The sequence below is a fragment of the Callithrix jacchus genome, chromosome 1 (genome assembly GCF_049354715.1).
Source record: "Callithrix jacchus isolate 240 chromosome 1, calJac240_pri, whole genome shotgun sequence".
In the NCBI taxonomy this organism is placed as follows: Eukaryota; Metazoa; Chordata; class Mammalia; order Primates; family Cebidae; genus Callithrix; species Callithrix jacchus.
The window spans coordinates 122,893,849-122,906,542 of NC_133502.1; the positions used below are offsets into that span (position 1 = coordinate 122,893,849).

Below are 12,694 nucleotides of genomic sequence, written 5' to 3' on the forward strand. Positions count from 1 at the left end.
GATGATCTGCCACATGCTGATGTTTCCCTCCTTGAGCAATTCTGCTATGTCAGTGGAGGAAGTTCCCACCATAAGGGTTTCTGGATCATTTATGTTGCTGGTCTCCCTGGGCCATGCTTCTGTTTCCGGAGAGAGTTTTGGCATTAGGTTCCTTCTGACACATCAGGCTGAAAAGTGAATTTGAGCCAAGAGTTCTGTTGTTTCTTTTTGGTTATTTATGAGAAGCTGGTATTTTCTGCTCACAAAGACAATATGAAATTTCAAAACCTAAACATTATCAAGCTATTGGGATACTAGTGAGAAAATAGAAATTGCAAAGTGTTTCTCAACAGTCTGAGTAAGTTTCCTTCATGATTTTTTCCCAAGGAGTAATAACAAATAGAAATGCTACTTGTCTTTTGGAATCTTTTTTGCTGAAAAGTATGAAGCGATTCCAGAGATAGTCTGAATAGAGGGACCCCAGACCCCATCAGCACTCAGTCCTATAGGAAAATCCAATCTGTCTGTACCTTCTTCCCAAGGGGACAGCGAATGAATGAAAGCATAAATGAATGAACAAACCATTCAGCTACACACACTGAATTTTACAGAACAAATGCCTGCTAGTTATGCATTTCTACCCTAGCTTGAGGCCCAATTATTTCTTTATCTAAACAATGTGGGTGCTTTCTTTGACCATATATGTAATATGTGCTCATTATAAAATGCTTAGAAGATACTGAAAAGTATAAAGAAGAAAATAAAAATCCATAATCCTACCCTACAGAAAAGTCTTATTAATATTCAGGTTTATATCACACACCTGTTCTTCCAAGTTCAGACACATTACATGGCTAAGATCTTGCTGTATATACGATTGGTATCTGTATTAGACAGAATTCTAAGATGGTCCCAGAAGCCACATGCCTTTCTGTAATCCCCTCCCCCTTGAATGTGGGCAGGTGAGACCTGTGACTCTTCTGGGCCTTCACTCCCCTGATTTGGTTATGTTCCATGGCACGACTTTAAGGGAGGGAGATGATCCTAGCTTGGCCTGACCAGTTCAGGTGAGTCTCAACAAAAATTGGGCTTTTCCTGGAAACCGATATAAGCATGAGAGGGACTTGAAACAAGGGAGAGTCTCCTTTGGTGGCTATGAGGAGAGCCCCACATGGCCCAGAATGCTAGAGGCCTCCAGGACCTGAGCGCAATCCCAGTGGACACGCAGTAAGGAAATACGGACCTTGAGCCTACAACGACAGGAACTGAATTCTCCCAAAAATCTGAATGAGCTTGAAAGAAGAGCCCAGCTCTAGATGAGAACACAGCCTGGCCAACACCTTAATTTCGGTCTTATGAGACCCTGGGCAGAAAACCCAAACAAGACTGCTGGGGCTTTTGACCTATAGAATCATGAGATACTAAATGAGTGTTGATATAAGTGGCAAATAAAATAATTTGTTATGCGACAATAGAAAATAATATAATGTTCTGTTTCTTCACATTACCACTTGGACTTTGTCTCCTATTAGCAATAACTAAAAACTTAATATCAGTGTCTGATGTGTATATTTGGGTTATAACCAATGTAATGAGTGCATGTTTGGGCATTTAAATGTAGCCATTACAGGTGTTAGGGATTTGTTATTTGGAAGCTGTGTCGTGTTGTGTTGTTATTTGTGTCTGTTTTGACTTCTGTGGTCACATGAGAGAAAGATGAAACATCTTTCTTAGCAACTACTGTGCTTTCACCCCTGAGCCCTGAGAGAGAAAAAACATACTTCTGAAAGGTTAATTTTGCTTATTTAAAGGGGAGTGCTGTACTTTGTGAGAGGGCTTTGTGTTTCAAAGGCGGAGGCCCTAGACACCTGTAGGCTGCATGGTCCAAGGAAGAGGATGAAGGACGTGGGCTGCAAACGCTAAACAGATGGGCTCCTCCCTGGCGAATGACTCCCCAAGACTCAGAAAAGAAATAAGGCTTGAACTGTGACCTGTGGTAGAGATATGGCCCTATCTGAGCCAGAAGGTCTGGGTGACTTCAGAAGGGCACTGCTACATGGCTGTCTATGTGACTGACACCACACACTATGGCTAGAGAGGCTCTGCCGACCCAGCTAGGGTGGAGGAATTCAGAGCTCTCACCACCCTTGGTTAGCATTGACTTCTATCAGATTTCATTTCACTTTAGAAAACATAGAAACGTGGCATTTCATACATTCCTGGGATATGGGACATTCCTACCTGTTTCAAAAATAGTACTATGATATATAATTCTACATAAATATGTAATCATTTTTATTATTATGTTAATAGATTTATGGTAATAAATCCAAAGATATACACATTTTAAGGTTCTTTATATAGATGATAAAATTAGCAGATACCTAGACCTGTAAGCAAAAGTATATATAAGATGCTAGATTCTTCATAAAGTCTCTCTTTGGCCTCTGCCCCCAAACATCCCAACATACCAAATCCTAAGGATCTAAGGCCCACAGGAGCACATCCAGGCGCTGTCTGAGCACTCATCAAAGAAACCAGCGGTGTGCAGCCTACACTGCATAACCGCAGTGACAGGCAGGGCCTGGGGCCATACATGCCACCTCCACCACCCATGGGCTTCGTGAGCTTGTGTAGTTACTTCCTGGGGCTTCCATACATAGTACCACAGCTGAGGTGGCTTCAACAACAAGCATACATTGTCTCATAGTTCTGGAAGCTAGAAGTCTGTGATCAGGGTGTTGGGAGGGTTGCATCTCTCTGAGGACTGTGAGGGAAGGACCTCGCCTAGCCCTCTCTCCTGGCAGTCACTGGCATTCCTTAGCTTACAGATGGCCGTCCTCCCTCTTCTCCCTGAGTCTTCACATGGTCTTCCCTCTGTTTCCAAATCTACCTGGTTTTTCTACCGGTCATATTGGATCAGGACCCATCCTAATGACACCTCCCTAACTTGATCATCCACAAAGACCCGTTTCCCAAATAATGTCATGTTCACAGGTGGGGAAGGTTAGGATTTCAACACGTTTCTTGGGATCAGGGACACAATTCAACCTATAATACCTTGACGAGTCTCCTATACTCTCTAACATACTGTTTCCAGATTACGTCAACAGGCATGACACTGCCTTCCCTGCTGTGAGGATTCAATTTACATGACAAGTGAAAAGATAGGTAAATGATAGCTAGAGCATTTACCCAGTGCCTGGCCCATGCTTGTTACTCAGTGAATATTGGCTAAGTTATCAGTGAAAATTCTTGCTAGAAGTATCTCATGACACACACATGGGATACACAGAAACCCATGCTCAACTGGGCAAAGACGTGCGTTTATGTGGCCCCCCGGTGTCCCTAGGGAAGGTTCTCTCTTACTTTTCAAGTGTCTTTTGCCTCTTTTAATCCAGCCTCTACAAGCAGGTTGTTTGCCCAGACACAGACCTCTCTCCCATAAAGCCCACTTTGGAGATTGGCACCCGCCTTCTGCTGCTAGTTGGTTGTTTGAAAAGTGCTGACGCTCCTCTTCATCCACTGTGCCAGGACTCTGTGCCAAGGCTGCCCACACAAGCAAGGCTCACCCTGCATGCCAGGGTTTCAGAAAGTGGACCTGGCACCAACCAAGCATAGGAAGAGAGGCCCTTGTGATGCAGTCCTCACACACACACACACACACACACACACACACCGGCCAGAGACCAGAGACTCCAATCAGTACTTTTAAAAGGAATAAAAATTGCTCAATCTCTTTGATGATATTCAAAGAGTCTTTTTTAATATATGAGAAAGCACATTCTAAATTCTTAACACATCTGGTGTCACCCGCTCTTTTTTCCCCCTCTAAACCCTCTTAATTCCATAATTTAGAAGGTCTTAAGACACCGAAGGATCTCACTGAGGCGTAATTGGGTATCGTGTGCGCTCCAAGTTGCCTCTGATGCCCCACCTCATCCCAGGAACTTTTCCACTGAGCTGGAAAAAAAAAGATTTGGGGGTTGGGGAAGCAAGGACAGTGCCCCGCCTGCTCAAGTGGACTCTGACAGGAGAGCTAAGCTGCCTGCAGGAAAATGTTTGCTATTCATTTTGCCCTGACACTCCAGGAGAGGAGCACAATTTCTTTTGTGATTGGAGGTAATGTAATCTACAGGAAAATCAATGTGGGCTGACAGGAGAATCGCCCAGCTGATCTGCAGACCAGAGACACTGAATCACAGCAGCTGAAGGCAGCGTGGCAGCAAGGCAGTTCCCACAGCCTCCAGGAGAAAGTGGTCTTGGAAAGCTCACACCTTGGGGTGCTCCTAACCCCAAAGGAACCCGTGGACCCAGCTGCCCCAGCCACCAAGAGTTAAGTAGCAAAGGGCTCAGTTGTGGGGACAGTGCTAGGGGTGCAGAGGGCCATAGCATGCCCTTCTGAGTTACTGAGAATAGAGAGATACACACAGAAGAAAGAAGAGAGACAGAGAACCTGAGACTGTAAGATACAAACAGAAAGAGATAGGGAGAGAGCAAGAGACAGACAGAAACACACACACAAAACAGGGACCTCCGTTTTAAATTGTCTCCTGCTACAAATTGTCCTTTACTACTTTTTAAATTAAAAATTCGGGCTATGTACCCACCATCCCCAAACAGCAATTACTTTAGTAACCAGGAAAAACAATGTTGCAAAAATAAATAAATAAGATAGACTTAACAAAAAATAGCTCTCGCCACCCCAAAAACATCTGTGCATCTGCTGGCCCCTCACTGGCCTGGTTCAGCTGACTTCAGCACTCGCAGCGGCAGCGGTAGTGGCAGCACCAGCAAAGTTAGCAGGTGTCACCCCAGTATGGCTGCGAACTGCTTCCCAGGACTCAGAGGCATAAATCAGAACAACGGGCCCAGGCTACCCCTCCCCATATGTCTCCTGTACCTAAGCCACAACCCCTCACAGCCTCTGGCCCTTGGACACTGGCTTTAAGGCATGACACACACCCATCCCGCAACTTTGGAGGTGAGGGTGGTTTTCTAGAATCTGTGTGACCTTTCTGTGTTGTCAAAACCCCCCGGTCATTTGTTATTGATACCTGAAGCATGTGCAAAATTGCATTTGGGAAAGGAGTGTGTTAACTAACAGCCAGAGCCCAGACGTGGAGCACTGGGAGAGAGGCTGGCGGTTCCCACTCGTACCCGTTGGTACCAGTGCTAATCTCTGACATCAGAAGAGGCCAGAAAGGCCCAGAGTGGGATGGGGCAAAGAATTGCCGCCACATGCAGGCCTCCCGGTGGCCTCCTCCCTCCTGCCTGTAACAAAAACCATCCCCCATCTCTCCTTCTGCCTGGAGCGTATAACAGGCCTCTTCTATCCCCTCACAAACTTCCTGGCAAAGGCTTCCTATTTCGCCTGTTATGTTCCTGGCAGAAACTTTTAAGGCCACCGAGGCAGCAGTCTCAAACACAGTCTTTTCAAAGACTTGGGGGCAATTCCGAGCCTGAATTGGCTCCGTTTTCTTTCCCTGCGCAGTCCCCGCTCTGCAGTGGAGCTGACAAGGGCTCTGGACAGCGGGACAGCGGGATCCAATAAATCTGAGGCCTGTCTAGGTGCTTCATTTATCAAGAGGCCTAATTTACCCAGGCCCTTTAGACTAATTGCAGATTTGCAAAAACTGCTGAGAGTGTAGAACCGTGTATTGTGAGTGCCCCTTGCCATATTTCTGCTAATGTGTTTCATCTGGAGTACATAAAGAGGCAGGGAGGCTGATTTTAGACACAGCACTTTGGGGCTAATCCAGCTAAATGATTAGCCCTAAAATTCTGCAGTGATGTCATTTTCCCTACAGTGCTCTGCCAGTCGGGTTGTTTGCTTTATAGTGAGAAATATGTACTCATAGACACAGGCTTGCTGTCTCGGCATCACAGGGAACTCTGCCCTCCATGGTTGACTGGGGGGATCACCAGCCTGCCCACAGCCTCTGGGTCGCTTCTCAAGATGACAAGCATCGCCGGCAGGAAAACAATCATGGGAAAATGTCACTTCTTTAAGGCGCTCAGGGAAGCAACACTCTCTGCTAGCACGCACACACATCCGTGAGTGGGTTACAGGGAAAGTCACCCAGGTTCTGGGCAAGGGGAAGGCCCAAGCTGTGTGGGCATGTGTAAGTTACTTGACCTCTCTGAGCCTCAGTTTTCTTCTCTCCAAAGAGAGACACAAACACCTGTCTTACTCGATGCCCCAGGACAGCTGACAAGGTGCTTACCATAGAGTTTGGAGTCACAGGGTTCAAGCCCCAGCTCTCACATTTCTGAGCTCTGGTTACTCCCCCACCCTGAGCCCTTGGGTCCTGCTGCATAGATGCGGATAATAAAAGTAGCCCTCCGAGATTATTGGACTGAGCACTTAGCCAACATCTGGCTCTGCACGCCACAGAGTATAGTTGCTCAAAAAGCAGTAACTCTGACTTGGGTTCATTGGGTCCATGTATTTGTTTCACAAAGAAGAGCTGAGCTGCAGTTGATGGTTTTAAATTACCTTCTGCACCCTAGGAAGTTATTTTCCCACTAAGGGAAAGTAGGTTTGCACTTGGTACAACGTCAGAATTTACAGATCAAAGTTCCTGAAGTTGGTCAGGCTTTCTATAGTTCTTTGATATACAGTCCACCCTTGAACAACACAGAGATTAGGGGGTTCTGCCAACCCCCTGCAGAACCGAAAACTCACATTACTTTTGACTGCCCCAAAGCTTAGCTTCTGATAGCCTACTATTGACTGGAAGCCTTGTCAATAACCTAACAGCCAATTAACACATATTTTATATGTTATGTGTTACACATACTATATTCTTACAATAAAGTAAGCTAGAGAAAAATGAAATGTTATTAAGAAAACAGGAAGAAAAAATATATTTACTGTTTATTAAGCGGAAGTGGACCATCATAAAGGTCTTCATCCTCCGCATCTTGAGGCTGAGTAGGCTGAGGAGGAGGAGGAAGTTGGTCTTGCTGTCTCATGCGTGGCAGAGGCAGAAGAAGATCCACTTACAAGTGGAGCCACACAGTTCAAACCCATGCTGTTCAAAGGTCAACTGTATTTTGGATAAGGAGCAGAAATATCATCTTTCCATGTAGCCAAAGCCTTCACAGATTCCAAAGTACATATCGTATCTAATATTTATAACATTTACTAGGTGCCTGGTAATACCAAGCAATGTAATGTAAGTGTTTTACATACAACTGCCCATCCAGTCTTATCCCCAGCTCTTCAAAGTAAGAACTATTCTTATCTCTATCTTACTGATGAGGAAAGTGATGGTTCCCGAGATTAAGTAATTCATCCAAGATTGCACAGCTGGAAAGAGGTACAGTAGAAACTCTAACCTTAGTCCAGCTGCCCCAAAGTGGGTCCTTTTAAACCAGGACATTACAGAGAAGCAAAACGATAGAAAGGGACACCTGCAAACCTAGGACACAACCCAGTGATGGTTTACTGAGTGTCAAGTACTTTGCTGGGTACTGTCCACACAGGGTCTCTAGTCTTCCCAGCCATGCTGCAAAGTAGGAATTGCTGCTGTTGCCCCCATGGTACAGATAAAGAAAGACTTGTGCATTCTCACAAGTTACTGAACTTACAACTGGAGGAGTTGGGAGAGGAATTGAAGGCCAGCTGCCCCTTGAGGCGGCCTCTTAAACTCTGTTCTGCTGGGAGGAGGTTCAGCCCTCCAGATGGGCTTGTAAAGTAATGCCTGTGATGGGATTGCTGGACCCATCATCTTTAGACACTGGCTCTGGTCCAGTTGTGAGCATGATCTTCACAACTAATCCAGAGTAAATGAGGTTATGCTTTGGACACCTTCACAAAGGCTGATGCTTGCCTAAAAACTGTAGGACACAATCCTTTAGCCTAGAGAATTGTTAAATAACAGCCCAGGAGAAGCTGAGAGCAAAGCGCTCCATGTTCTAAGAGTCTGGACGTTAAGTCATCTTATTAATTGGCCTTCCTAGTGGGACTGTTTGTCCTGATGGGTCAACGCTTGAAACAGACACAGCACCCAAAGCCTGGAGACAACATTTGTCTTGCATCCCCCATCTCTGATTAAGCAGCTGGGGGCATGGGCCAAGTTGCATGATGGATTCCTCACACATCGTACCATAAATTTACCCCCGAGGGCCAGGTGCTGTGAGTCCCACCTGTGTCAGCATGCTAACACGCAGCCTTAGAACCATAACATAGTGTTCTTGGGGGAGGCTGAAATTAATGAAACGCTAGCTGACATTTTGAGCACGCACACACATATCTCAAGATTATCCCACAAGTATATTTCTTGTGGAGAGAGAACTTTTTCCATATTAAAAGATGGCATTAACCTTCAATAGTCCATCACTTGCTTTAATCCTTTCTACCTGTAAATATTTCAGATAAAAATATCACATTGGCTGTGCCTGCATCTTACAAATGTGGCTTAGATCTGGGCTTAGGGGAATCTGGAAAAGTTGCTCGCCAGTTACCGCCATCTGTTGTAGAGTTTCTGCCCTGCAAAAGAGGGCTTTGTACACTTTGTCTGTTCAGAGGAGGTGCATTTTCCCAAGTCATTGGCCTGAGGATGTGGCTTTTAATTTAAGTCACCGTAAGCATGACTTGCAGCCCTGTTCCTGGCTTCTTCAAGGCTCATCAACTTCATCTGTGAACTCAAGATCATTCCTTCTTTTCCAAGCCTTGAGCTTCAGAGATGCTGCCTGTATAATCGAAGCACCACACTCCCATCATGGAAGGCAGGCCAAGTGCGATCCTTTTGTAAATTAAGCTCGAGGCTCTGAAACTAGGGTTGCAAAATGGCAGCCTGTGGGTGAGTGCTATTCCAGCTATGTGTTTTATTTGACTTGCACAAGCCTGTTTATTTGAGCCAGTCTTTAAAATCAGAAAATTTTTCCGTAAAAACCTGTATTTCCAGTTCCTCTGGACAAAGCCGAACATCTGGGCACACAGGATAGTATTTCCACAAATCAATAGCCAACAGGACCTGCAAGGGATGGGGAGCTGCTAACTCTAGCCAGGCAAGCTCATCTGTGTTCCACAGACCCCAGTTGTCAGGCAGCGTGTGCCTGTGCATCTGCCACTTTGCTCACATCCACTTCTGGCTTCTGCAGCCCCTGCAGTTTGAGAGGACCAGACCCTTGCTTCTCAAAGTGTGGTTTCTGGCCCAGCAGCACCTGGGAGTGTGCTTGAAATGCAGAATCTCAGGTCCTAGCCCAGGATCTGCATCTTAACAAGAACCTGAAGTGATGAGTGTATGCATGAAACTTTAAGAAGCTCTGATCCAGAATGCGGGCAGCGATCTGAGGCCAAATCCAGCCAGCCACTTTCGTAAATTAAGTTTTCTTGGAATGCAGCCATGCCCATTGTTTCTGAGTTATATATGGCTGCTTTCACTTACAATGGCAGAGTTGAGTAGTTGCAACAGGCCTCAAAGCCTAAAATACTGACTCTCTGGTTCTTTACAGGAAGGTTTGCTGACCCTTGGTCTAGAAGAATGCTCTAAAAATATATTTTATTGTCAGTTTCATCAGACATTCCAAGTACTACAGATACCACCAAGAATAAACACGCAGGAGAGTTTCTGCAGTCTAACCTACTAACTTTCCCGTCCCCAATTTCTTCTTTATTTGGGGTTTTTAGCTGTCAGCCCTTAGAGAGCCCACAAAGCCATGGAGATTAGTCGGAGGGCTCTTCCACCCTGGACATCCCCCCTGCCTCGAGCCTTCCAGGCCTTTCCTCTCTTTTTCATCTTTTCTTCAGAATTCTTCCTCTTCTTTTGCTTGGTCTTTGAGCTTGGTCTAGTGTCCTCTTGGATGAGTTGGGAGAGTAGAACACTGAGCAGGAGGTGGAGGACAGGAGGGCAGCCTCTCAGCGTGGTTTCTGCAGGATGAGCAGGGCTTCCACCCTGCCCAGATCCACAGCGCTTCTACAACAAGATTTTGTTGTTGTTTTTTTTTTTTAAAAAGTCTCCTATGGTGTCCCAGCCTTATGTGTACAGACCCCCAAGAGGCAAAAGGGGAAAAGGAGACTAGAACTGTCCTAAAATGTACGTCAAGCACCTGGCCCATAGAGGGCGCTCAGCAGGTGATAGTGGGTCTTCCTCACCTAAGGCATCTTGTGCTTCTTGACTTATCCTGAGGTAGAAACCCTGTGAAATACTGCAAGACGAAATCATTTTTGAGCCAAAAAAAATGTCTAGAATGGTACCGAACTGCCATATGTGGTATGATGAGTTTTAACTGACCAGTCAACAAAGCCTGTTCACCTTCGAAGTGGAAGGCCGCATTTCAGGTGTGGCGACCAGCAAAGTGTTCACCACATGGGGCGTCCTACAGATACCCACAGCGACTGGGAATTTCAGGTGGACCCTAGCACTCACTGAGACTCTGGAGGCGTGTTCCCACGCCTGTTCCTGACAGATGAGGGGGCTAGGGCCTCAGAGGCACGTGGTAGCAGGCATTTTTTCACCCAGCCCACTGCCTGCTGCAGACTCTTCGCCTGTTCAAACGTGATTCCATAAGGGCAGGACTTCCAGAAGACCGGATGTAAGTCTGTGGTGTTTTTGAGCCGGTGAAGGGTTTCACACCCTGTTCTGGAGCTCATACTCAGCTCTTCTGGGAAATGATCCTTAAAGCAGAGCTTATACCTTCTTGCCACACTCTCTGTTTGTTTCATCTTTTCCAGAGAAGCGCTGGTTGCCATTTTCGCCTTAATAATCTTTTCATCTCAGAGAATGACTCCCCAACCCCTCAGTCATCTTCTCTCCAACTTAATAATTGTAGTTCTTTTCACCTTTCCCCATTAGTCCTGTTTTTCAACTCTTAAAATCACTACCTTCAAACCATTCCCAAATTCCCTTCATCCCTATGAACCTGCTTTGTATCTTAAAAGTTATATAGAAATGTATTGAGTAAACACATGGATAGGGCAGCTGTGTGGGTATTAATAAACTCCACCACACCACCGACTTCACCAAGATTTCTTCTGAAAAAAGTGTTCAAAAATGGAGAGTCGTGAAAATAAAGAACATGCTACCTGCATTTTCTCATTTATTTGCTATTTTGGAGTCAAGGGATGAGGGAGATGATTAACAAAGACCTACTAATAAATCATAATGGTAAAATTATTCATGATAATAGTATTTGATATGTATAATGTTCAGGGCTCCCAGCTAAGGTTTACACATATTATCTCACTCAATCCTCCTTATAACCTTGCAAGAAAGTACCATTATGATGCCCATTTTGCAAACAAAGGAATTGAAGATTAAGTAACATATTCAAAGGTGTCTTCTGGTAAGATATGGTGAGCTCCCAAAAAAAGTTTCCATTTTACTCTCAAAGGAGATAGAATTTTCCACAGAAGCAAGAGAGAATTTGAGAAGCCTATTCAGCAAAGTTCTACTCCCTATTGACCCCCCTGGCACCCAGCAATGTGCCTGGCACACAGTAGTTGCTCAGCATATGTTTGGAATAAATGAATAAACCTCACTGCCCACTTTGAACGTGATGTCGGGGATCAGTCAACAACTTGAGCTGAGATCCAGGTGACCATCACATGACTGATACAGTTTGGCCGTGTCCCCATGCAAATCTCATCTTGAATTGTAGCTCCAATAATCTCCACATGTTGTGGGAGGGACCCGGTGGGAAGTAATTGAACCATGGGGGCAGGTCTTCCATGCTGTTCTAGTGATAGCGAATAAGTCTCATGAGATCTGATGGTTTTATAAAGGACAGTTCTGCTGCACATGCTCTCTTGCCTGCCATATAAGATGGGGCTTTGCACCTCCTTCACCTTCTGCCGTGATTGTGAGGTCTCCTCAGCCATGCGAAACCATAAGTCCATTAAGCCTCCTTTCCTTTATAAATGACTCAGGTATGTCTTTATTAGCAGCATGAACTAATAGAATGAACTAATATGATGACTTAGGAAGGCATTTTCCATTCTGCCCAAGCCATAGGACCCCCCTAGAGAGCTCTGGAAGGGTGCAGCTTCTCTGGGCCCATCCCAGACATCCCAAATTAGAGTCTTTGAGGGGCAGCCTGGGGATCTGTACTCGTTACCAAACCTTTCCAGGGACTGTGGTGCAGAACCGAATCCAGTGACACCTTCCTTCCCCCGCTTAATGCCCAAGGAATGGGAACTTTCTAGACTGTATTCAGATGTGCTCCAGGGCTGTCTGGCTTCTTATTAGGTTCAGCCACAATGAGGCACTAGCAGACCAGAAGGTGGGAGAAGAGTGGAGTGGAATGTTTATGCCCCAACTTCCTCCAACCAAGCCACAGGGTGACCATGGCTGGTTCTTCTCCCATAGCTGCTCAGGTGGCCTTCCCTCAGTCACCACTGCCTCTCCAGGTTCACTCGCTGCTTCCCCCTCCCCCTTCAGCCCTCCTGGTGCTCCACTGTGGTCAGCCTGGGTGCTTCTCCAGCACCTTTTAGACTTCCCTTACCACTGCCCACACCTCTGAAAACAGTCCCTTCTCTTACCTCTTTTCAATCCCCCTGTTGTAATGTACTGTCTGCTTCCTGCTGAGACTCTGACTATGAAATTATCCTGAAATTGGGTTTTTAAAATCCCATGGCATAGGATATAAAGGAGACCACCATGGACGCCTTTCTAGGGAGTTTGCTCATGGGACCATCCTAAGCCCTCTGTCACTCTGTCCTAACAGCAGACAAGGTCTTCCCTGGCTCTGACTGGCAGGGGCAGCC

At 45.8% G+C, this 12,694-nt stretch overlaps 1 long non-coding RNA gene across 1 annotated transcript in view; it reads right to left on the minus strand.

Moving 5' to 3' along the window:
- Window positions 1–3,430, minus strand: part of LOC144578834 (uncharacterized) — a 66,249-nt gene extending 62,819 nt beyond the window's left edge. The window contains exon 1 of the long non-coding RNA XR_013525266.1: window positions 3,349–3,430. This is a non-coding gene — a long non-coding RNA (uncharacterized LOC144578834). The remainder of the gene's footprint in view (window positions 1–3,348) is intronic.
- Window positions 3,431–12,694: the final 9,264 nt, after the last annotated feature.